At 37.8% G+C, this 25976-nt stretch overlaps 1 protein-coding gene across 1 annotated transcript in view; it reads right to left on the bottom strand.

Annotated features, from left to right (window-relative positions):
• Positions 1 to 25976, bottom strand: part of MROH9 (maestro heat like repeat family member 9) — a 140543-nt gene that overhangs the window by 93997 nt on the left and 20570 nt on the right. The window contains exon 3 of the mRNA XM_043484660.1: positions 3914 to 4127. The gene's annotated coding sequence lies outside the window, so the exon portion shown is untranslated. The remainder of the gene's footprint in view (positions 1 to 3913; positions 4128 to 25976) is intronic.

The raw sequence follows: 25976 nt of genomic DNA on the forward strand, positions 1-25976 counted from the left end.
ACCTACTTACATCTATAAAATCCCTTTTGCCAAGTATTGTGTAACAGTCATATCCCATTATATTTAGAGCTCCAGGCTTTGTCCTTTCTTAACCTTTCAGCTTCAAGAGGTGGGATTTATGCAAGGCAAGGATACCCAGAGACAGGAATATTGGAGGACATCTTAAAATTCTTCTTGCAGCATGCATTTTTATAATTTTTGTCTTCATTATGGTTTATAGATTTTCTCATTATGTGATGCACTTAAAAAATGACACTTTAATGCTTTAAGGTTAATTCAAGCCTAAAAGTCAGCTTGTCTGAATTAAGATCCTGACTCCTAATTTGTTGTTGTTATTTTTTACATTTTCTTTGTGTACTTTGCCCCATCTTTGAGTTGTTTTGCTTTTTAAATGTTTCTAGTAGGTAGGATATTGCTGGGTTTCATGTAATTTAACCAGATTCCTTTCTCTGTAATGCAAAAGTAGAAAGTCAAGTGATACCTGGAATAACAGGCAAATTTGGTCTTGGAGTACAGAATGAAGCAGGGCAAAGGCTAATAGAGTTTTGCTAAGAGAATGCACTGGTTACAGCAAACATCCTCTTCCAACAACACAAGAGAAGACTCTACACACGGAAATCACCAGATAGTCAATACCAAAATCAGATTGATTATATTCTTTGCAGCCAAAGATGGAGAAGCCCTATACAGTCAGCAAAAACAAGACTGGGAGCTGACTGTGGCTCAGATCATGAATTCCTTATTGCCAAATTCAGACTTAAATTGAAGAAAGTAGGGAAACCACTAGATCATTCATTCAGGTATGACCTAAATCAAATCCCTTACGACTATACAGTGGAAGCAACAAATAGATTCAAGATATTAGCTCTGATCGACAGAGTACCTGGAGAACTATGGGCGGAGGTTCGTGACATTGTATAGGAGGCAGTGAGCAAGACTATCCTGAAGAAAAAGAAATGCAAAAAGGCAAAATGGTTGTCTGAGGAGGCCTTACAAATAACTGTGAAAAGAAGAGAAGCAAAAGGCAAAGGAGAAAAGGAAAGATATACCCATTTGAATGCAGAGTTCCAAAGAATAGCAAAGAGAGATAAGAAAGCCTTCCTCAGTCATCAGTGCAAAGAAAGAGGAAAACAATAGAATGGGAAAGACTAGAGATTTCTTCAAGAAAATTAGAGATACCAAAGGAACATTTCATGCAAAGATGGGCTCAATAAAGGACAGAAATGATATGGACCTAAGAGAAGCATAAGGTATTAAGAAGAGGTGTCAAGAAAACACAGAAGAACTATACAAAAAAGATCTTCACCACCCAGATAATCATGATGGTGTGATCAGTCACCTAAACCCAGACATCCTGAAATGTGAAGTCAAGTGGGCCTTAGGAAGCATCACTATGAACAAAGCTAGTGGAGGTGATGGAATTCCAGTTGAGCTACTTCAAATTCTGGAAGATGATGCTGTGAAAGTGCTGCACTCAATATGTCAGCAAATTTGGAAATGTCAGCAGTGGCCACAGGACTGGAAAAGGTCAGTTTTCATTTCAATCCCAAAGAAAGGCAATGCCAAAGAATGCTCAAATTACCGCACAATTGCACTCATCTCACACACTGGTAAAGTAATGCTTAAAATTCTCCAAGCCAGGCTTTAGCAATACGTGAACTGTGAACTTCCAGATGTTCAAGCTGGTTTTAGAAAAGGCAGAGGAACCAGAGATCAAATTGCCAACATCCATTGGATCATCGAAAAAGCAAGAGAGTTCCAGAAAAACATCTATTTCTGCTTTGTTGACTATGCCAAAGTCTTTGACTATGTGGATCACAATAAACTGTGGAAAATTCTGAAAGAGATGGGAATACCAGACTACTTGACCTGCCTCTTGAGAAACCTGTATGCAGGTCAGGAAGCAACAGTTAGAAATGGCCATGGAACAACAGACTGGTTCCAAATCGGGAAAGGAGTACATCAAGGCTCTATATTGTTACCCTGCTTATTTAACTTATATGCAGAGTACATCATGAGAAACACTGGGCTGGAGGAAGCACAAGCTGGAATCAAGATTGCCAGGGGAAATATCAATAACCTCAGATATGCAGATGACACCACCCTATGGCAGAAAGTGAAGAAGAACTAAAGAGCCTCTTGATGAAAGTGAAAGACGAGAGTGAAAAAGTTTGCTTAAAGCTCAACATTCAGCAAACTAAGATCATGGCATCTGGTCCCATCACTTTATGTCAGATGGATGGGGAGACAGTGGAAACAGTGACTGACTTTATTTTCCTGGGCTCCAAAATCACTGCAGATTGTGATTGCAGCCATGAAATTAAAACACACTTACTCCTTGGAAGGAAAGTTATGACCAACCTAGACAGCATATTCAAAAGCAGAGACATTACTTTGTCAGCAAAGGTCTGTCTAGTCAAGGCTATGTTTTTTCCAGTGGTCAGGTATGGATGTGAGAGTTGGACTATAAAGAAAGCTGAGCACCGAAGAATTGATGCTTTTGAACTGTGGTGTTGGAGAAGACTCTTGAGAGTCCCTTGGACTGCAAGGAGATCCAACCAGTCCATCCTAAAGGAGATCAGTCCTGGGTGTTCATTGGAAGGACTGATGCTGAAGCTGAAACTCCAATACTTTGGCCACCTGATGTGAAGAGCTGACTCATTTGAAAAGACCCTGTTGCTGGGAAAGATTGAGGGTGGGAGGAGAAGGGGATGGCATGGATGAGATGGTTGGATGGCATCACTGACTCAATGGACATGGGTTTGGATGGACTCTGGGAGTTGGTGATGGACAGGGAAGCCTGGTGTGCTGCGATTCATGGGGTCACAAAGAGTCGGACACGACTGAGAGACTGAACTGAACTGAACTGCTATATTACTTGATGACCTATTAATCCTCTAATTTAAGTAATAAAGAAATCAAGGTACTTACATTTTCTCCTCCTTATTTCCTAATTTTCATGGGTGATTAGTTATATAATTTTTATGTTTACATGGTTTAAATATTTACATTCGGTTCTATAAAAACAATCCCCATTTTCTTTTAAATAGATTCAGTGCATACTGCTCCTCTAGCATCTCTTTGAGCTGAAGTTTATTTTCTATTAGTCTCTTGAAGAAGGGAATCACATTCCTTGAGTTCTTTCTTGTTAAAAACCATTTCTCACACTACTCTGTTTTCATTGTTTTTTTTCAGACATTCCATATTTACTAAATGTGTATTACCAGTTTACTGTATCAAAGTCTTAGCTTTAGCAAAATTTTCCCTTTAAAATTCTCACAGGATTGAATACAAATGTGAAGAAATTTTAGAACAGATCTAGAATTTTTCCTGCGATACAAGTTTTGCTATTCAGGGATTTTACATGTGCAAGGTTTATTTTAATAAATTAATTGTGACTGACATTTAAAAAATTGATCTTTAATCTACTTAATCTTAAGCGTTTCACCACCTGATGAATTTTTCTGTTTCCTGACTCCTTGAAATCCATCTTCATTGAGAAAAATAAATGTTTTATGGAAAGGAGCTCAATTTCAGAGCTTGAGTGCTTGAGGTGAGTCTAAATTTTGATGGTGTAAACTGCCATACATTAGTATAAGTACTTGAGATGCCTGTGAGGCAAGAGAGATGTGGTCAAGATGGTGGGAAGGAAGATAGACATGGAGTCAGGAGATTAACAAAACTGAACTCTTCCAAATGGCAAATTTGTTATGAACTTTAGAAGAGGGCTCATTGTGAGGTAAATTATAATCATAATTTTTTCAAGAGAACAAAAACTAAGAAAAGTAATCAAGGTTAGAAAGAAGACAGGCTTTTGACTGAAGGATCAATAGAAGAAAAAACACTTAACTTATGTGTAACTTCTTTGCAATTGATAGCAGGCAGGTAGTGAAGAGAAAAGCCAGTGTTTTACCTCTTAGACAAAGGAATCCTTTGAGATGTTGTTGCTCGTCATGACAACAATATATTTCAAAGATTCCATTTTGGAATGGACGTGGTTCTTGCCTAGAAAGTACTGATATGCCCAAATGGCTGGTGATGCTCACTGTCAATCCCGGGGAGGGAAGCCGCTGGTTCCTATGTTATCAGCACTTATAGGTAGCTCTGCAAACCAACAGCTTGACAGCCTGTGGACAAAGGATATGAACAGAAAATTCACAGAAAAGGAAAAGTGAATGGTCAATACAGATTACAAGATGCTTAATCTTCCTCAAAGTCACAGAAATGCAAACCAGTAAAGTACCATTTCACAACAAATAAGTCAAAATAAAAACTAAAAACAAGTAAAATTTAAAAACTGATTATTTAAATATCAGCAAACATCGAAGAAACTGGAACTTTCTCACACCACTGGAGGAAGTACAAATGACATAGCTACTTTGTAGAGCAATTTTCACATTTTAGAAGAATTGAAAAACTACATGCCAGAATTTTCAGTTGTTGGTCCATAGACAGAAACATTTGTAGAATTTGCAAACTTGGAGGCATGGGGAAGGATATTCACTGCAGCATTATTTCTGTGACAAATTTAAGATATATTTTACATTCCATAAAATTTACCATTTTAAAGTGTACAACTCAGTAGTTTTAATTATAATTACAGATTTGTACAACCATCAACACTACCTATGCAGCTATAACTATGAGAGATATAAATATGGTCTGAGGTTTTCTTTAGATGTCTTCATCTGGTTTTGATATCAGGGTAATGCTGGCCTCATTTCAATAGTCAGACATGTTCAATCCTCTTCTACTTTTTTTAGAAGAGTTTATAAAATTGGTGTAAATTTGTCTTTAAACATTTGGTAGAGCTTACCATTAAAGTAATTTGGTTCTGACATTCTTTTATGGGAAGGTTTTTGACTATTAATTTAATCTCTTGTTATAGTTCTGTTTAATTTTTTCCTACTTTTTGAGTCAGTTTTGATAGTGTGTGTCTCTATAAATCTCTCCATTTCATATGGTTATGTAATTTGCTGGAAATTATTCAGAGCATTCCTTTATGATCTTTTCAATTTTGGAAAGGTTTTTCTTCATTTTTGAAGCATAATTTTGCCAGATATAAAAATCTTAGTTGACAATTTTTTTTCCTCCCAGCCCTTTCAACATATCACCCTACTGCATTCTACCATCTGTGTTTCTGATGACAAACCAGCTGTTAATCTTATGACAATATCTTATACAACAAGTTAACTGCTTTTCATTTGTTGCTTTTAAAATCTTCTCTTTGGTTTTGGCTTTAGACATGCTGTTTCACATTCTCTGAACTTACGTGTGTGGAGGTTAATGGCTTTTTGGGTCAAATGTGGGAAGCTTTTGGCCATTATTTCTACAAATATTCTCCCTCTCCTTTCCTTCTGTTACTCATATTAGGCATATTTTTAGTATACTTGATGATATACCATGAGTCTCTGAAACTTTGTTTATTTTTCCTCATTCTTTCAAGTTTCTGCTTTTAAAACTGGATAACCCCAACTGACCTAGTTGCAAATTTGATGATTTTATCATCTGCTATTCAAATCTGCTATTAAGCCCCTCTAAGTAAAATTTTCATTTTAGTTATACTTTTTTACTTCAGAATTTCTATTTGACAGTGTTGTGTAATTTCTATTTCCTTTTTGATATACCTTATTTGGCAAGAGAGACATTGTTTTTATATATTTTTTAAAACACAGTTTCCTTTAGTTCTTTCACTATATTTTTTACAGTCTATTAAAAGTCTTTGTCTAGTGGGTACAACATCTGGTTTTCTTAGCAACCATTTCTATTGGTTTTTTTTTTTTTTCCTTCTTATGGACCATAGTTCCTTTTTTATTGCATGTCATAATTTTGATTAAAATATGGATATTTAAAATAACTTAATAGCAGCTATAGTGATCATATTGCTCCCCTCTCAGAGTTTGTTGTTATGCTCATTATTGTTATTGGTGGTGGTGGTGGTGGTGTTTTGTGAATGTAGTGACTTTCCAGAACTAATTCCGTAAAGTCCATATTTTTGGTCACATATGGCCACTTTCTTTGTTCAGTTAGCTAATGATTGTGCTCTGTCAGTTGCTCAGTCGTGTCCGACTCTTTGTGACCCCATGGACTGTAGCCCACCAGGCGTCTCTGTCCATGTGATTCTCCAGGCAAGAACACTGGAGTGGGTAGCCTATCTCTTCTCCAGTAGATCTTTCCAACTGAAGAATCAAACCAGGGTCTCCTGCATTGCAGGCAGATTCTTTACCAGTTGAGCTACTAGCTAACGATTAGACAGAGATCTTCTTAAGGGTTTTGAACCAATAAGTCTTCCTTCCTTTGCCAAGGAGCTCTGTCTATGTGCATGTTGTTGTTGTGGAATGCCTTCCACACTTCCAGCAGTTCACAACACTGTAATCCCTGATTACAGAGCCTTAAGGTTGCCCAGATATAAGAGATTAGAACCTTCTCAGGTTTTTCCCTGGCATGCGCAGAGCCCTGGACATGATTCCCAGAAATGTGTCAGAGCTTTCAAGACCTCCTATGGGCACTTGTTTTCCAATTTTTCTTATTTTGGTCAACCTCTTATTTGCTCCAACTTGTATTGCCACCTCTGGGCAATACATTGTTAAACAGTTACCACTGATTGGTTTTGGCAGTTGCTCTGAGAATAAAGCTGTTTGCACTGAAGAATCTCTGAGTCAGGTAAAACAGTGACAGGCCCTATGAATGGTAACTTTTCAGGGAGATAACAAAAAAGTCAAATAGTAATGGTTCCCTGAAGGATTTGGGAAATCTACAAACATATTCTGCCCTCTCTAGCAGTGGCTAGGCTGCTGATTTTCATAGCTACCATGGTATTGGGGTTCTTGGTTTTCAGCTATTTTTTTTAAATAAACATTTCTTACATGATTGCATTAATTAATCCCCCAAGTTATAAAAAAAATTGGATTTTGCTAGTGTTCTCATTGCTTTTATAGAAGAATAAATTTTTAGAGGTTTTTACTCCATCATTGGGCTTACAGGGTGACATGAGTGGTAAAGAACCCGCTTGCCAATGCAGGAGACATAAGAGACGACGATTGGATCCCAGGGTCTGGACTATCCCCTGGAAGAGGGAAGGGCAACCCACTCCAGTATTCTTGCCTGGAGAATCCCTTGGACAGAGGAGCCTGGTGAGCTATGGTCCATAGGGTCACAAAGAGTCAGACATGACTGAAGCAACTTAGCACACATGCATGGACTCCACCATTATGAAAGTACTTACACAGCCTTACTTTTAATAGGAAAAAAATTGTAAAAATACGTTATACTAAGAGAATGGACAGTTAATTGTGATCTCTGTACCGTGGAACTCAGCAGTTAAAATAATGGACTAACAGTATGAGTCTGCACATGGATAGCTACAAAAACCAAATTGTGGAATGATACCTACAGCAGAAATATTTATATAATTAAGACACATAAAACACACTACTATTTTTGATATGTGCATATATTGAAAGAAAATTATTTTTACAAAACACAGGCTGGGAGGGTAAACACCTTATGCACAATAGTGCTGGAGATTTGGAATAAAAATATAAGACAACTTTCCCCATGTTTATTTATAGTATTTATTCTTTTATGAAGAAAACATGGACACATGTATTTTGCTATATTATTTTTGTGGTTTTTTTCTATTTGAACTTAGGAAAAAAGAATAAGAAAGTCATAATGGTTTGAGTTCTGTTCTCTGGCAACTCACTTGACTGTGTTCAATTTTTTATAATCTAAGGGTGAACAGAAAAGAAAAGACAAGAGTAAGATAAGTAGCTGCTGCACCACAATTGGGTCTGTTATAAAATGATTTTGAGATGGATTTCAAATCTGGAATGTCAAATTCTGGTTTTCATTCTTCTTTAAAAAAAAAAAATCACAAATTCAAACCATACAGAAAAAACGTGAATCATTCCCTTCAGCCTTCCTAAAATCTCCATAGTATGTCTCTGCTCCAGTGACGGAAATGAAACAATCGACAGAGTTTCTCTTCTCTCCAAATTCTTGGTTTGTAATGCCTCCATAGCTTTCCAGTGGAGGGAAAAGGAGTTACTTTACAGTTATAACCACTTGAAAGAATTACCACCTCATTTCCAGAGATTCCTGACATCCCATTATAGGAGCACAAATATCAGTTCTATTTCTCAAGCAGTAAGTGGGGAAATCTGAATTGCCATGATACATAATTTTTCTCACGGACTATTTGACAAGGTAAAATGAAAAACAAACCCAAGCCTAGTCTCTCTTGACCTGTTATTCAGCCAGAGAAAGCATCAAAAAGTTCTCATTACCACGTGGAACCACTAGGTGTCACTAAAGATAAAGCTTGTATACATTAGAGACTATAACTAGGAAAACACAGAAGGCAAGCGCAATTCATCATGTTAATTGAGAGAATTGAAATTTCCACCTTCACTTGACACAATGGAAAATGGCTTAATACCTAGTTTAATACCCCCAGGAAATGGTTTCAGGCCCTGTCATATCTGTGCATGGACCCATTTGGGTTGGCAAAAGCATTTAGCAGAAAAATAACTAAATGACCTCACAAAAAACTCAAGAAGTATGTTATAGAATGACTTTGTTAATAAAATGGGGTTAAAATTTCAAGCCTCAAGTTCTGGAGTCCCTCTTGGGAACTGTGTCTAAAATTTCAACAGCTGCTTCCAGGTGGCAGTGAGTCAGATAAATTAAATTCTCTTTAGACAAGGAAATTGAGATATGATTTTTTTCAAATTATTTTCTACTTTTCTCTATGATTTCCCCCATTTATGTCTTTATCCTGAAAACCAAAACTGGCAGATATTACAAATTCAGCACATATTTTCTGGATGAATAGTATGAATCAAGGGAAGGAAACCAATATTTATTTCGTTCTTCTTTACGCCTTGTTCTCTTCTGGCTTTCTTGCATTCCCCTTTTACCTAATCTTCACAAAAAACCCTGTGAGGTAGTTATTGTAATCATGGGTGAGTACAAGCAATACTCACAGCATATAAAGACAAATGGTCTTTACTTTTATCTCTCATCATTCCTTAAACCTTTATTCAGTAGGAAAATTCTTTCCCTGCTCCTGGATAAAACCTTCAGGCACACCTAGGATATATGATCTCCTGTTGATACTAAAACATCCTATGATCACTTTCAGTGGTAGAACTGTCATAATTTAGTAATGAAAACTGTACAATTTCATGTAATAACACAACTTATTTCAGTCAAAATCACAACTTTCCCTCCCCAAGCTGGGGCTGGTGGTGGTCTGGCAGCTTCCAGAAGTGACTAACATACTCTTCTCAACTCCTATGGTACTTCTACTCAACTCCTTTCTGACTCCCTAACATACTTTGGAAAGAAGAAGAGAGGGCAAGGGAAGTAAATGGTCTTTCTTTGAATGGTGCTTTTGAGATAGAAACATTTGATGGCACTTTCAAAGATGCAAGCTAAGAATTTTCTTCTAGCTGGCCACTCTCTCTCAGTCTTTCATATATTTTGAATTTCTTTATTTTATGTCAAATTTATCTTTAACGTAACTTTATTTATTAAATACTATGGCATTCCCTCCTTCTATAATAATAGAAGTCCCAAGTTTTAGCTGAGCCCATGGCCCCTTGCAATAAGGACTTCATTTCCCAGGCACCCATATCATGATCCATGTACAAATTCTTGAAGTATCCTTAAATGGAGAGGCTAGCTTTGTTTTTCCTTTCCTCTTTCATATCAGCTGGAGCAAGGACATAGTCTTGCAGGCTCTGTGACAGTGAGGTGGAAGTCCTATGGTGAGGGCCTGGGAAATCATGGGACTGACTTGGCAGCTTTGTATACATAGGCTTCGTTTAATGAAGATAGTTAAACTTCTAGTCTACTGCTTTAAGTTTTTATCACTTGCAGACAAGCAAACTCCTAAGTGATAGAATTGGAAAAGACCCTGATGCTGGGGAAGATTGAAGGCAGGAGGAGAAGGGGATGACAGAGGATGAGATGGTTGGATGGCATCACCGGCTTAATGGACATGAGTTTGACTGGGACGTGGACCAGGAGTTGGTGATGGACAGGGAAGCCTAGAGTGCTGCAATCCATGCGGTCACAAAGAGTCAGACATGACTGAGTGGCTGAACTGAAGTAGAGAAACATACAAGTAAATGAGACTTAATTTTAGAAGAGCTTTGTTAATGAAAAAATCAAGATTAAGAAAATGGCCTTTACTCATGCATCCTAATTTTTATCACTTTACATTCATGACACTATATGAGGTTCTGGAAGAAGAGTGAACAAAGGTGAAGTAAAGGAGGTTCTGCCCACAAGAGGTCACTCTTAGCCTCTTCTCATCCTTCCCATGCCAGACCCTGGATCAACACCCCGAGGCTGATTTCTTCTCCAACATTTCATAGCTGCTGCTTCTCTGTTCTCTGAGGCAGCACGCTTTGTTTTTTCCTTATTAAATTCCAAGAATATCTACTGACATCCGGGGAAATAAGTAAAGAAAGAAAGATACCATGGTGTTTTCATGCTTAATTTCCTATAATTATATTTCTCTTAGATAAAATATGTATTATAATGTGTTATAAAAATGTATAGTAGGACATTGGATTTTTTTTCCCCTAAAATGGTCAATTCTCTGTCAGATTCTGAGACTATTTCCCTAAGAGACTTCCAGTTCAAGGACATACTCCATGAACAAAAGATTCTATGGTTACTGCCTCTTTTTGCAAGTTCATATTGCACATTAGCATATTAAATGGCAGAGTACCCCTGAGGTGCTCTCAGAAATGTATTTAATTTTCTTTAACTTAGCATTTTCCAATCTCATTTGATTAGGGGACCCTTTAATCCTATGGCATCTATTAACATGTATTAGTACGGCACCCTCTGCATCCTGGGGTGTCACAGGGGGCCTTTCATGTTGTCCACAAGTTTGATCACTGATTGCATAATAACAGTCTTTCATAATTTTCATATAAAAGTTAGGCTTATGCAGAGCATTTCCTTAGTTTGAAATCATTTTCTCATAAATTTTACTTAAAACTCTGGTATCAATGACTGATTTTCTGTTTGACAAAATAAATGTACAAGTAACAAGCATTATTACTGAAATAATTTTTAAAGAGCCAATGATAGATTTAGGCTTACTTTTCCAGAGTAATACTTTCCATGGTTATGATTTTATATTATGCATATATAGTATCGTATATTTGTTGGAAAAGTATTTGTGGGTCTTATGATAAAATGTATTTTGGTACTGTCTTTGGTTGTGTATGCATGCATGGGTGCTCAGTCGTGTCCAACTCTTTGCAATCCCATGGACTACAGCCAGCCAGGCTCCCCCGTCCATAGAATTTTCCAAGCAAGAATACTGAAGTGGGTTGCCATTTCCTTCTCCAGGAGATCTTCCTGACCCAGGGATTGAACTCTTGTCTGTTGTGTCTCCTGTTTTGGCAGGCAGGTTCTTTACCAGCTGAGTCAACAGGGAACCCCATTTCGTGGTGAATCTTAAAGGTACAGCTGAGGAGCTAGAGAACCTCACTCTTTGGATTGAGTGATGGAAGCGTGAAAGAGTAGGAAGGCAATTTGGGGAGAGACTTGAGAGCAGGGGAAAGAGGGAGGAGGAGACACTGCTTTCTTATTAATGAAAGCACTACGAAGTCCACCCTTCCCGTGTTTATAAACTGACCCAAAGAAATGTCCTTGTTTTTTTCTCCCAGGTACCTCTCTTTCTCCTCTTTACATTGTATGTCAAAATGGAAAGTACATGGTTAAAATGAGCAAAGGCCATTCTGATTTTTTTTTACTACCTCGCATTTAATTATAGGAATGATAAATATATGAAGCTAAAAATAATGCCTAGTGGAAAACAATTCCTAATGGAAAAATCAACAGGAAGGCAGGATGCTGGCCCCATCCCTAACATGTACGTTGTAGCTTAGAGTTCCATTGTATTTGATTTTTAATTTGGTTATTTTAAGCTTTTAATTAAGCAGGACATTTCTTTAAAACTATAGCTGAATAATTATGCCACATTTTTGTTAAAAAAAAAAAAAACTTAAACTTTCGACCTTCACATTAAAGAAAATTCTTCCAACAATTGGCCTTAATTTTTTTAAGCTTAATTTCTGGAAAACTGGCAATTTGATGAAGTGGAGGGTGAGAGAAGGACCTAGTTATATATCACATTTTCATTTAGATATGGTAATTTTCAGGATATATTGTTGAATTTAGAATGAAATTCTTATAAAAAGGAAGGAAAGGAGGAAAAGGGGAAAAAAGGAGGAAAGTCTATAAACAATTTTAGCATGCAATCTGTTTTATAGTAAAATTTGAGAATGTTACAAAGTGACTCAAGATTCCCCCATGGAAGTTTTTAAATATGAAAAATATGTAATACTCTTGGTAGTCCACCATCAAGTTTTTAAATGTAAAAGACTTATGTAACGTGTAGGGCACTGGACATTATGTATTAATTTTCTGTCCTTTCATACCACCACATTTCTAAAGTAGATAGAAAATACAGAAACTCATCTCCACTAAACAAGAACAGATAAACAAAAGAGACTCTCAAAAAAGTGTGATCTAGTCAAACACTCAGGGTTATTTTATTTTCAAAGCATTAAGATGAAAACATTAAAGAATATGTTGATGGGTTTAAAAAGTATAAAAATTTAGAGACTGATGATAACATTACTACCCTCAAGGTCGCCCTCTAGAATGGGAAGAAGACAATAAAGAAAATCAAAATGTAGGGTGTCATTTGGTTATAAATACTTCAAAAAAAAAGTAAAAAGTAGAGATGGGGGAGCAGAGATTTTGATTTAGGGCAGAAGAGGAGGGGATGTAATTTGCAGTTTTAAATAGTGTGGATCGCAAATGCTTCAGTGAGAAAGTGATATTTAGGCAAAGACTGAAAGGAGTGATGGAAGAACCATGCGTCTACCTGGAAGGAGGGCATTCCAGTAGGGGAAACAGCAAGTGTATAGGCTATGGGACCAGAGCATTCTTGGACTCCTCAAAGAGAACACTGTTGACTGAAAAAAAATGTGAGAGTCATGGGTTAAGTTTTATACAGGGCAAAATAAGGACTATTGCCCCAGAGACAGTATTTCAGATAGCTCTGAGAAACTACTCCAAAGAGGGGGCAGTATATGTATAATTTTGATGAAAGGGAAGTACGTGCAATCAAGCACCTAATTTTTGCAGAATGTTGCTGCTAGTCTTGTGAAAGTTATTGCCAGTCCTGTCACTGTGAAGGATTTTAATGCTTTTCTAGATATAAGCAGATGCAAGAATTGGGCTCACAATATCTTCTCCTGAAAATACCTAATTATCTGAAAGCCTGTCCTGCCATTTTTTCCCAGAGCACAGAGTAACTCATTCCTGATCTCCTCCCTGAGTTCCTTTCAGGGAACTCAGCTATAGTAGCTGAGTACTACTCATAGTAGTATGAGTAGCTATAGTAGCTCATAATTTGATCCTTGTAGAGGTAGATGGCAAGTGCCAATTTGTAGTTGGTACCAATATAGTTGGCATAAGTGAGAAAGGGGTCAACTATTAGGACAGAAGGTGAGAGGGAAACCTCATAGACTAGTATAGTCATCTCGCAGATATTATGCATGAGAAAAGAATCTATTAGAAACTTTAAGTAGAAGAAGGACATAATCTGACATATCATTCTGATCTCTTTTGAGAAGTATATAGAGCAGTTAAGAGGTGTTTGTAATAATTCAAGCAAGAGATGATGTTTCTGAACCAGGGTTAATGCAGTGCAGGTAAGAACAATGGTGAGATTCTGACTTTATTTTCAAAGTAGGGTGTCTGTATTAGGTGATGGATTGGATATGGAGGTATGAGAGAAAAAGAGAAATTATGAGAAAATAGAAGGATGGACATCCCATTCTGTAAGAAAGGAAGTCTAGGGAGGGAGTGCAGAGCAAGGATGGTAGAGAAAATAAGGAGTTTAGCTTTTATATATTAATTATGCAGATGTCTTAGTAGAGATGTAGACATATGGATATGAGAGTTTAGTCTGTGATATGAGATGCATCATAAGACCCTGAAGAACATATGAATTAGTCAACAAAGAGTACAGGGAAAGTGAGTTATTCAGGGGAAATTAGTTTGGGGTTTAAGTTTATACTGTACAGCAAAAGGAATTCAAGTTGGACTAGAGAAGTCAATGTTAAAAAAAAAATAGTAGGAAAAATGAGCAAATTTCTGACCTCTGAATGAAAAAAGATCTGAGTATAAAAATAATGGAAAAATCAAAAGGGAAAATATCAGTAGCTTTATGACCTGTAAGTTTGAAATACCATCAAAAACATAAGGCGAATAACAGTATTTATTTGTTGTTGCTCAGTTGCTCAGCCATGTCTGACTCTTTGTGACCCCTTGGACTGCAGCATGCCAGGCTTCCCCATCCTTCACCATCTTGTGGAGTTTACTCAAACTCTATTTTGTCAGTGACACTATCCAACCATCTCATCCTCTGTCACCCCTGTCTCCTCATGCCCTCAATCTTTCCCAGCATCAGGGTCTTTCCCAATGAGTCTGCTCTTCTCATCAGGTGGCCAAGGTATTGAAGTTTCAGCTTTAGCATCAGTCCTTCTAATGAACATTCAGGATTGAATTCCTTTGGAATTGACTGGTTTGATCTCCTTGCTGTTCATGGGACTTTTAAAAGTCTTCTTCAGCACCACAGTTTGAAAGCATTAATTCTTTGTCGCTCAGTCTTCTTTATGATCCAATAATATCATAGATATGACAAATGTGACTCAGTAGTCTTATACAAAGAGGTTTTATAAAACAGTGATAAAAAGACTAAAATTCAGTACAAAAAAAAGTGAAAGGTCATGAGGATACAATTTATGGGAAAAGGAAAGGTCAATAAATATATTTTAAGTATTCAAACTGACCAATAATCAAAATGATGAAAATTAAAATAAAGCATCCCCTCCCCCTCATTTTTCTTTTATCTTTTGCATGATCAACATTCCCGGCTGCCCTGCAGGAGAGCTCCGTGTGGGGCTAGACTCAGACCCTGTCGTCCTCTTCTGGGAATGCACACTTGGATCTTCCTGACACATAATTCAGAAATGTAAATCCTTGGAATAGTTCATGCCCTGTGACACAACAGTCACATTTCAAAAGATTGGAAGGAGACTCAATAGAAAGTTTGTTTACAAAGATATACTTCACGGTATGGTTTATACTGTGAAACGTAAGAATAATGCAACTACTAACAAAAGCAAAATGATTGCCCCAGACCTGAAGGACTTCCTGGGCAAACCATGGGATTTTGAGAAATGTTAAGCTACTAAATTTTGTGTAATATATCACAAAGCTAACTGATACGCTGAGTCACTCAAGCCCAGGGAGCAGCTATTCTATCATTATGTGCTGCGCTGTGTTCTGCTTAGTTGCTCAGTCATGCCTGACTCTTTGCAACCCCATGGACTGTAGCCTCCAGGCTCCTCTGTCCATGGGGATTCTCCAGGCAGGAATACTGGAGTGGGTGGCTATACCCTCCTTCAGGGGATCTTCCCAACCCAGGTCTCCTGTATTGCAGGCGGATTCTTTACCAACTGAGCCACCAGGGAAGCCCAAGAATACTGGAGTGGGTAGCCTATCCCTTCTCCAGGGGAACTTCCCGACTCAGGAATTAAACCAGCTTCTCCTGGATTGCAGATGGATTCTTTATCAGCTGAGCTACCTGGGAAGCCCAATAGTACAAGTGAACCAGCAGGCAAAGAGGGCACATCTTGTGCTCCCCTTACCTCATTGTCCTTACTTTCACCTCCAGAAAAGTAGGCTTTATCATGGGTGGAAGCTTCTCCACGTTAACTTTGGGTGGGATTGTAGTCGCGTAGGGCCATGGGAGAAGCCTGAGCACAGGCTTATCTGACCTTCGGTACTTCATTAGAGCTATCTGTCTCCCACTGCTTTATCAGCTATTCTTGTAAGACTCTTGGTGTCCCTTTAGTCTGTGTAGTGGAAAGAAAGTGTGGACCATAGTTAATTGAATTAATAAAGTCATACTTCAGAGTGGAGAAAAGCATCTATCATTTTTTGTCAGGTGCCTGGGCTTCCCTGGCGGCTCAGATGGTAAAGAATCTACCTGCAATGCAGGAGACCAAGGTTCGACCCCTGAGTCAGGAAGATCCCCTGAAGAAGGAAATGGCAACTCCAGTATTCTTGCCTAGAGAATTCCACAGCTCCACAGCCTGGAGCCTGGTGGGCAATAGGCCATGGGATCGCAGAGTCCGACACGACTGAGTGACTTTCACTCCCTCACTTCCTGAGAAGGAAAGGCAGGGAATTCAAATGACATTTGAGTGTTGGAAAAACAGGTTGTCATTTCTTGGCAGCACAGTCTAGTTCTTTCTTAAGGACGTTGGGTGGAAATTTTTCCCTCCCTTCATTTTTTTAAGCTCATATGTATTTCCAGGGAAATCCAATCCTTATATTTCTGATTCATTTGCACTTAACTCATCACAGTGTTTTTCAAGAACTATTTCCAGAGGGCCTTTAAAACATGACTCCATTTATTGGACAAATGAGTTCCTCTTGCTGCCTATCCCAGGTAGCACATGCACAAGGAGGAAGTGACATTCTCTAGAAAAATCATTGGAATGCACTTTCCTGAGGGAAGCAGGACTCTACTGGATAATTGGCTTTAGTGCTTTTCATGCACTAAATAAAGGAAACTGGAATATCCTGGTGGCTCTAAGTGACTAGGAATTAGTTTGGTAAGGAAAACAGCAAGAACCGTCCTGGAAGTGATGATGGACTCTAGACCTAGGAGGAGGTATACATCAGCTCATCTGACTGAGGCGAGGGTGTCAGGAACAGCTACAATAACTCCCTGGGAGCAACCCTTGGAGCAGAGGACTGAAGTATGTATGCTTCAGTCTGGATGAAGTAGTCTGTTTAATGACAGTGAAGAAACTCAATCTGAAGAATATTTCTAGAGAAAAGCTCAGTCATCTCAGAGGTCCTATGTTTTCTTTTTTCTTTTAACTCTATTATATGTATGTTCCAACACCCTCTTTAGCTTTCATGTTCTTTTTCCACTGTTGCCTTCCAATCAGCATATAGGCATGTACAACTCTCCATATAAAGCCACCCTTTTAACCCTATGTCACTCTACCATTCACCTGTCCCTTTCAGCTGAGATTCTAGGAAAATTAACTCACACACTATCCATCCTTTGATTCTCAGTTGTCTGTTGAAGGGGAGCAGAATAAGTGAGCCACAAATATGCTACGTTTGACAATGGATTATTTCGAGCTGAAGTAAATCACCCCATTAGACTCAAAGAAAACAAAACACAGCTCTCTTACCTCTCCCTTAACTTCCTAAAAGAATTTAGATAGGGAGCCTGACTGAGAGAGAGAGAGAGAGCAATTACCAGAGATAACTGTTATCTGAATGGCATATCTGTACAGCAGAGCAAACATCTAATTATCAACTATCTGCTCTTCTTACAGTCTTGTAACCCATCCTCTTCCCCTTTGAAGTCCCAAGCCCTTATCTCATTCCTTGGCTCAGGATGACAAATAAACCTCAACTTCCTCACTTGCCCTTGCGTCTCATCTTCTGATGGGGATCCCATACATTTATAATTAAATTTGTTTTTCTGTGAATCTGTCTTATACCAATTTAATTAATAGACCAGCCAAAAAACCCTAGATGGGCAGAGGAAAATTTTTCCTCCTCTGTACTGCTCAACACATAAAAAGCTATCTTTCACTTTTACCACTCATTTAATCTTTTTTTTTTTGGCTATGGCTGGGCAAAGATCTTCATAATTAATATATTTAATGGAGTACCACACTGCACTGTGTATATTCTTGATGTCTCTATTGCTTTGAACAGTATAGAAATATCTCCCTACATCAATGTGTATCACAACGAACTCAGCTGAGCTTTAGTGTTCAGAGTTTTATTGGGGTTTTGTTACATAGGCATGACTGATTGAATCATTGGACATGTAATTGAACTGGATCTCCAGCCCCACTTCCCTTTTTGCAACCCTCTGGTAACAGAGTTGGTCTTTCTTTCATGGCCAGAACCTATCCAGGGGCCAGCATGAGTCACTTTGTTAACATAAATTCAGTGTAGTCCCATGTGGCCACCATGAGTAACAAAGACACTCCTACCACTCAGGAAATTCCAAGGATTTAGAGGTTCCCTCCCAGGAACCAGGGACAAAGACTAGCTAAACTCTTTCTTATTTTTTAAAATGAAATATAGTTGACTTACAATGTTGTGTTAGTTTCTGGTGTATAGCAAATTGATTCAGTTATATATTTTTTCAGATTTCTTTTTTTGCACTACAGTGTATTGCAAGATAATGAATATAATTCCTTGTGGGCTTCCCTGGTAGCTCACATGGTAAAAAGTCTGCCTGCAATGCAAGGAGACCCAGGTTCAACCCCTGAGTTGGGAAGATCCCTGGAGATGGGAATGGCAACCCACTCCAGCATTCTTGCCTGGAGAATCCCCATGGACAGAGGAGCCTGGCGGGCTGTGCAGTCCATGGGATCGCACAGAGTTAGACAACTGAGGGACTAACACTTTCACTTCCATACAGTAGGTCTTTTCTGTTTATCTGTTTTGTATATGGTAGTTTGAATTTACTAATCCCAGAGTCCTAATTTATCCCTCTCCACCTTTCCCCTTTGGTAACTATACGTTTGTTTTCTATGATTGAGTCTATTTCTGTGAGTCTGTTTCTGTTTTGTAAATAAGTTCTTTTGTATCATTTTTTAGCTTCCACATATGTGTGATACTATATGATATTTGGCTCTCTGACTTACTTCACTTAGCATGATAATCTCTAGGTCCATTCATGTTGCTGTAAATGGCATTATTTCATTCTTTTTAATGGCCGAGTAGTAGTCCATTCTGGGGCTTCCCAAGTTGCTCAGTGGTAAAGAACCTGCCTGCCAAAGCAGGAGATGCAAGTGTGATGCAAGTGTGGGTTGGGAAGATCCCTTGGAGGAGGAAATGGCAACCCACTCCAGTATTTTTGCCTGGAGAATCCCATGGACAGAGGAGCCTGGTGGGCTACAGTCCACGGGGTCACAAAGAATTGGACATGACTTAGCCACTAAACAACAATAATATATATACCACATCTTCTTTATCCATTTTTCTGTCCACAGACATTTAGGTAGCATCCATGTCTTGGCTATTGTAAATAGTGCTGCCGTGAACATACAGGTGCATGTATCTTTTAAAAAAATTTATATTTATTAATTTATTTGACTGTGCTGGGTCTTAATTGGAGCACACAAGATCTTTGATCTTCACTGCAACATGTGAACTCTTAGTTGTAGCATGCAAACTCTTAGTTACAGCATTTAGGACCTAATTCCCTGACCAGTCCCTTTAGTCAAAGCTATGATTTTTCCAGTGGTCATGTATGGATGTGAGAGTTGGACTATAAAGAAAGCTGAGCACTGAAGAATTGATGCTTTTGAACTGTGGTGTTGGAGAAGACTCTTGAGAGTCCCTTGGACTGCAAGGAGATCCAACCAGTGAATCCTAAAGGAAATCAGTCCTGAATACTCATTGGAAGGAATGATGTTGAAGCTGAAATCCTGATACTTTCCACCTGATGGGAAGAACTGACTCATTTGAAAAGACCCTGTTGCTAGGAAAGTTTGAAGGTGTAAGGAGAAGGAGATGACAGAGGATGAGATGGTTGGACTCAATGGACTTGAGTTTGAGCAAGCTCCAGGAGTTGGTGATGGATAGGGAAGCCTGGCGTACTGCCATCCATGGGGTCACAAAGAGTAGGACACAACAGAGTGACTGAACTGAACTGAAATGAACTCCCTGACCAGAGATCGAACCTGGGCCCCCCTGCATTGGGAGTGCAGAGTCTTAGCCACTGGATCACCTGGGAAGTCCCTTGTGTATCTCTTTGAATGATACATGATGATAGAGTTTTCTCTGGATGTATGCCCAGCAATGGGATTGCTGGATCATATGATAACTTTATTTTTAGTTTTTTTATGGAATCTCCATACCTTTTCCAATAATGATTACACCAATTTACATTCCCAGCAATAATGGAGTGTTCCCTTTTCTCTGTACCCTCCCCAGAATTTATTATTTGTAGAGTTTTTAATGATGGCCATTTGAAACTCACTGTAGTTTTGATTTGCATTTTTCTAATAATTAGCAATGCTGAGCATCTTATCATGTACCTATTGGTCATCTGTATGTCTTCTTTAGAGAAATATCTATTTAGATATTCTTTCATTTTTGTGGGGAGTTGTTTTATTTTGTTTGATACTGAGTTGTGTGAGCTGTCTGTTTTGGAAATTAAGCCCTTGTTGGTTGCATTATTTGCAAAATTTCTCCCATTCCATAGGTTGTCTTTTCATTTTGTTTATGGTTTCCTTTTTATGCAAAAGCTTCTAAATTTGAAATATTTGCATATATTCTCTTCTAGGAGTTTTATGGTATCATATCTTATATTTAAGTCTTCAGTCCTTTGGGGTTTATTTTTGTGTATGGTGTGAAGAAGTGTTCTAATTTCACTAATTTACACGAGGCTGTCCAGCTTTCCCAACACCATTTGCTGATGAGACTGTCTTGTCTATATTGTATATTCTTGCCTCCTTTGCTGAAAATTGACTATAGTTGTGTGAGTTTATTTCTGGGTTCTTTGTTCTTTTCCATTGATCAATATGTCTGTGTTTGTGCCAATACCATCATGCTTTGATCACTGTGGCTTTGTAGTATTATGTGAATTCTGGGAGGGTTATGCCTCCAACTTTGTTCTTTTTCCTTAGGATTGCTTTGGCATTTCTGGGTCATTTATGGTTCTATATTATTGTTAGGATTATTTGTTTTAGTGCTGTGAAAAACACCCTGGGTAGTTTGATAGGGATTTCATTAAATCTGTAGAGTGCTTTTGAGTAGTACAGCAATTTTGACAATATTAATTCTTCCAATCCAAGAGCATGGGGTATCTTTCTATTTCTTTGAAACAGCTTCAGTTTCCTTTATCAATATTTTATAGTTCTCAGCATATGAGTCTTTCACCTCATTGGTCTGGTTTATTCCTAAATACTTTGTTTATTTTTTGATGCAATTTTAAAAGGAGTTTTCTAACTTCTCCTCTTTGATACTAAATTCTTTCTTAGGTAACAGCTAAAATTCTTGAAACGCTATAGGGGAGGAGTAATTCACAGAAGGGGGCTCTAGGGTTTCAATGCACATTGAATGTACATGCTTAAAAATAATCTGATATGTGAAAGTCAGGTTTATGAAAACTAAATACAAGAAGAATGGAGAGTTATGGAATAATCATACAACAGATAGGGTAATATGTAGACATTAAAATTGTGCTAAAAAAAATTAAAGACAAAAGGAAAACACTTAGATAATGTGAACTTTTCTATACGGAGAAAAAGCAAGCAAGAAGAACAAAAACATAGTGGAAGAACCTTAGCAATGACCATAGTGGGAGAAGAGTGGAATATATTGAAGGAGTAAAGTGGTAGAGAATACCTTCTCCAATGAACTTTAAGTTTTGTTCACATGACTGGACCTGGGGCAGGATGTTATGAAGTCCACACTGGCTGTGAGGTTAATATGGAAAAGCTTTGTGTCTTCTCCTATGTATCAGTGTGAGACAGAAAATAAAACTGTTGCTTAGCTTAGTTGAAGATAATACTAAGGAAAAAAACACAAAACGCTTTCACACTTACATTCCTACTGAGTTAATAATATTTAATCAACCACTTAATTTACCACTTTTTTGTACCTATTTTCTTATGTCAAATTTTGTTTTGTGTATTTCCTGTCTTTTTTTTTTTTTTTTTTTTACAGTGAATGTGTATTTTTCTCTAAAAAATCCCCAAAGGTACAAAATGGAAATGGCATTAAGAGAAATTTCCTATGGTCTTTCTCACTTTTTTATTTCCTTCTTTCTTTCTTTTTTAGCTAAAAACAAAATGCAAAACACATTCTACATATTAGGAAAAGGCTTTACTTTTGTGCTTAGAAATGACAACATGTAAAAGTTTTTTTTTTTAATCCATTAAATTAATAGAAAGTGATTACCTGCCTGACAAAAGTTCATCTGAGAAATCTTTTCAAAACCAAGTTTTCTTGATAAATATTTAATGTGCCAATGTGCAAAAATGTCCTTTCCAGTTGATCAAACTTATTTTATCAAACTATTTACATTTGCACTGAAATTGGCTTTATCTTGTACATTACTTTGGGGATAAAATTTCCCCAAATTCTGATGTTAGTTGGTATTTAATACTGACAAATTGAAGCCTCAGATTTACATTTCTTTGAAATATTAAAAAATGCAATTTTAGAGAAAAAAAATTATCATTCTTGTATATTCTACAAGAACTTTCCTAAATTTGCCAGTGAGGTATTATCTAATCAAGATTAAAAAGGAAATAATAATAACAGAATCCAAATGTATTTTTTACATTTCAGACGCAAAATGCTTTTATAATATTTAATTTGGTTTCTTATTTTATATTAGATTTTTATTTATTAAATTCCTTCATTTTATTATTGACCTGTAGTGCTCGATTTATAGCCTGACCCAAAGATATTCTCCATTAAATATTCCTCCATTCCCTTTGACATAAACCAAGTAAGAATTAAGCTCTCCTTCACAGAGCCTAAGATTTTTCATCCTTGTCACACTCCTGTAATCTTTATTTCAAATCGTATTCTATCAGAATTAAGTTTTCGAAGCACCACCAGAAATCGGCAGATCCTTGGAGGCCCTCTGAGATCCTATCAGGAATCCAGGAGATCAAAACTATTTTCATAATAATACACTAATGGTGTAAAATCGTTGATGGGTAAAACTGTCAGCCTTTTGCCTGAATCAGTGCAGTGGCACCAAACTGTATTAGTAAACAAAACAAAACAAACGAAACAGGCAAAGCTCATACAAGTCTTTCAAATACTCAGTGTAATAAAATGGGAAGGACACATAAAACACTTCTGTACAGAATGAAATACAATGACTTCTTGTTTTTGAGGTAGAGCATTTGTGTGATTATTTGAGTTGTGAACTGAACTCAACACTTTACTCATGAAATATACTATTTTTTTTTTTTAATTTGAAAGAAGGAATCAAACAGTGTGGTTATTCAGACTTGGGTATTTGGCAGACATTTTCTCAAAAACAAGTGAAGTGAGTTTGTCACTTTGGGGAAAACAACTATCTGATGCCAATGATACAATTAAAATTTTAAGGAGAAAATTCAAATCTTGGAGAATTTTATCCACCACCATGGGTTTGACAGCTTCCAAATACTTGAAGACTTTTCTGATGAAGTTGGTGGTGATATTAGTAAATGTGACTTTGTGTCAGTGTTTGGAAGATCTGTATAACTAAGTAAACCAGAATGTTCCAAATTACCAATGTATGATATTACAAAGTTAGGCATAAGTGAAAGATTTCCTCAAAGTGCAAGACAAACCAATGGGTTTTTAATGTAATAGAGTATGAAAAGTGTTTGATATGATTTCAGATTCCACATTGTAAGTAACCTTTAATAAACTACTGCTTATCAAACTTTGGCATAGTAGCAAAGAATAACCACAAATATGTGAAAAAGCATATGGAAAGACATGATGTCAAGGACACTACAAGTAGTTCAATAATTACTAGAACAGTGGTTCTTTTACAGGCATATTTGTTTTTAAGACACAAAACTACTTTGTTGAAATTACTGCTTTGTTTCCAAAATGCTTCTCTCTGTAAAAATGGTAGCTAAGAGTAGTGACTTTTTTATAGTTTTCTTTCTCATCAGCCATGTACATGGTGAGGGGACATAAAAAACATTGCCTGACCTTTGTAAAAGCCCATTTTGATTACCAGTGCTTTTTGAAAGCAAAATTTTGAATAATAATTTCAGTTTTAATTTCATTGTGAACATTTCTTCAACTTAGCCACTGAAATTTCTCAAGAATAATTGACTTTAGAGATAAGTTTAATATGTCTTTGAAATACACTTTAGCTCTCAAGTCTCTCACAGATGAAAGCTTTGTTCTTGGCAGTGCAAGAAATATACACCCTTCTTGAAAACTGATTTTAGGGAAAAAATATGCTTATTTTGGATGTTCCCTGTGAACAGTTAGGACACTCTCAAATAAAGCAAATGTTTCCTTTATTTCAAGGCAAATAAATGATGTTTTCAGATGCCTCCAAACAGACCTCAAAAATGATCCACACTACTGTCATTTTTGAGTTATTGGAGGGATCTCATTAGCCATGAAGGAAACCAGAGACCTGAAGTAGTGCCTTCAGGCACCACTGCCTAAGGCTTGAAATACAAAATCATTGAGAAACTCAAAACTGTGCAAAACAAAGAACTGGGGAATGATTCAATTTCCTACTAACCAGGCAATGATGGCCTCGTTGTCTGTTTCAGGCCCATTCAGCCCCACCACACTAATTTCTTTCTCTGTTTCCCAATATTTAGGGATATCCCCCAGAAAGATACTTTACAGCTCTAGAGTCATAATTGATTTCATGGATGAATGGTCTTTCCCACACTGGTGCCGTGCTGGAATATAAGAAACACGTAACTTACTGGAATCTTGAGATCTGGATTCTAGGGACTGTTTAATTGCCAACAGAGAAGGGCGGCACTCCAGTACTCCTGCCTGGAAAATCCCATGGACGGAGGAGCCTGGTAGGCTGCAGTCCATGGGGTCGCTAGGAGTTGGACACGACTGAGCGACTTCACTTTCAATTTTCACTTTCATGCTTTGGAGAAGGAAATAGCAACCCACTCCAGTATTCTTGCCTGGAGAATCCCAGGGAGGGGGGAGCCTGGTGGGCTGCCGTCTATGGGGTCGCACAGAGTCGGACACGACTGATGCGAATTAGCAGCAGCAGCAGCAGCAGTTAATTGCCAACTGTGTAATTTTTAACAAATTACTTGACCTCTCTGGGCCCCAGTTATCTCCTCAGTAAAAGAAAAGATTACAACAGATTCCAGTTACAAAGTTCTGTAATTTTATGAACACTGTCCTGCCATTGGTTCTTAGGCTTCACAGAGGAGAGTTGATAAATATCACCACATTCATCCAGTTTCTCCGTCCTTACTGTACCCACATTTGGCCTCAAAAATCACATTCATTTCAAGACTTCAGGAAGCTATTCAGTTCAGTTCAGTCATCGTGTCCAACTGTTTGTGACCCCATAAACTGCAGCACACCAGGCCTCCCTGTCTATCACCAACTCCCAGAGTCTACTTAAACTCATGTCCATTGAGTTGGTGATGCCATCCAACCATCTCATCCTCTGTCATCTCCTTCTCCTCCCGCCCTCAATCTTTCCCAGCATCAGGGTCTTTTCAAATGAGTCAGCTCTTTGCATCAGGTGGCCAAAGTATAGGGGTTTCAGCTACAACATCAGTCCTTCCAATGAACACCCAGGACTGATCTCCTTTAGGATGGACTGGTTGGATCTCCTTGCAGTCCAAGGGACTCTCAAGAGTCTTCTCCAACACCACAGTTCAAAAGCATCAATTCTTCGGCGCTCAGCTTTCTTTATAGTCCAACTCTCATATCCATACATGACCACTGGAAAAAACATAACTTTGATTAGATGGACATTTGTTGACAAAGTAAAGTCTCTGCTTTTTAATATGCTGTCTAGGTTGGTCATAACTTTTCTTCCAAGGAGTGAACGTCTTTTAATTTCATGGCTGCAATCACCATCTGCAGTGATTTTGGAGCCCAGAAAAATAAAGTCAGCCACTGTTTCCACTGTTTCTCCATCTATTTGCCATGAAGGGATGGGACCAGATGCCATTAGTTTTCTGAATGTTGAGCTTTAAGCCAACCTTTTCACTCTCCTCTTTCACTTTCATCAAGAGGTTCTTTCTGCCATGAGGGTGGTGTCATTTGCATATCTGAGGTTATTGATATTTCTCCCAGCAATCTTGATTCCAGCTTGTGCTTCTTCCAGCCCAGCATTT

The sequence above is a fragment of the Cervus canadensis genome, chromosome 13, assembly GCF_019320065.1.
Source record: "Cervus canadensis isolate Bull #8, Minnesota chromosome 13, ASM1932006v1, whole genome shotgun sequence".
NCBI lineage: Eukaryota > Metazoa > Chordata > Mammalia > Artiodactyla > Cervidae > Cervus > Cervus canadensis.